The sequence below is a fragment of the Colobus angolensis genome, unplaced genomic scaffold (genome assembly GCF_000951035.1).
Source record: "Colobus angolensis palliatus isolate OR3802 unplaced genomic scaffold, Cang.pa_1.0 Scaffold70, whole genome shotgun sequence".
In the NCBI taxonomy this organism is placed as follows: domain Eukaryota; kingdom Metazoa; phylum Chordata; class Mammalia; order Primates; family Cercopithecidae; genus Colobus; species Colobus angolensis.
Window position 1 is genome coordinate 5127167 of NW_012120710.1, and position 1223 is coordinate 5128389.

General features: G+C 53.6%; 1 pseudogene; it reads right to left on the reverse strand.

The window, feature by feature from the left end:
* LOC105501352 lies at positions 1–580 on the reverse strand (annotated as a pseudogene).
* Between the last annotated feature and the right edge of the window lie 643 nt (positions 581–1223).

Genomic DNA, 1223 nt, shown 5'->3' on the forward strand with positions numbered 1-1223 from the left:
TCAAAGTGACAGGTACCCGTCCAAAAGTTTCTGGATGACTTTCTTTAGAAAAGGGACTTGTGGATCGAGACAAACGTCCGTCCCATTCTTCAGGGAGGCTCTGAAGGAAAGAAAAGGAAGATACACTCATGAGATAGAAAGATTGAAGACCCAGGCTGCGGGACTTTCCTCTTGCCAAGGTCACAGTGGACAGAGCAGCACGGAACTTACACCACTTCCACCTCGGAGCACTGTGGGCCTATGGCGAACACCTGCAGATTACTGATCATTTCGGGTTGAACTCTCTGCGTGGTCTGTAAACAACTGCAACGCAGCTCTCTCAACGCAGCAGCGACAGGACCACCTGAGGAAGAAAGAGAGACACCTTTACAGAGCAGGTTGCTTGGTGAGTTCCCTGGAAGGCAGCTGCCCCGCAGAGGCTGGGAAGCACCGCTGTACCGGAGTGCATCCCGCTTGCCAGGCGCTCTCACTTGTGCTGAGGGGTCCTGGCGGCGTCAACAGCAGCAGCAGCGCGAGCAGCGCGCACAAGGAGCCGGAAGGACCCCCGGACACGGGCCGCGCGACTGGACAGGAGGCTCATAGTGGTCAAGAGATCCCTGTGAGCGGTCGCGGGTTCCTGAACTGAGTGGAGGAGCAGAGATTGGAGGATCCGGAGTACTGAGGCTTCCTAGTGCCTTTTGCACTCCTTTTATCTACATTCATCTCTACCCGCTGACAGGAAATTCAAGCTTTGGGATGCTGGGGAAATTCCCTGAACTCAGGGGGCAGTGTGGAAAGAAGAGGTTGGGGGAGAGGGGCAGACAGTGGGGAGGGTGGCCTGGAGGAGCTCCGGGCACCTCTACCTAGAGGGACATTCTCCACCTGCTTCGCCGTGGAGGGAGCTGTGGCTCCAGCCAGAAGGGAGCAGTGATTCAGCAGGGCCTCAAGCCCTGGGCCTGAGGGGGCTAGGGATGCTAGTGTTTCTGAGGCAGGCAGCCCTCTGGGAGATGCCGCTCCTCTCCTTCTAGAGAGAAAAGGTGAAATCAAAGTAGCAAGACCCTTGATTTGAGAAAAATTTCTCAAAGTCAGTCTTTCTAATTATTATTACTATTAATCCAGGAAATGTTATGCATGTTTGAATGCTCTAAACTGAAAGCCCTTCCTGTCTTCCTTGCAGGCAGGTCATTCTAGCTTTCTTGAATGACTTTATGATTCTCTGGACTTCAGTCAGGTTTGGAAGCCAA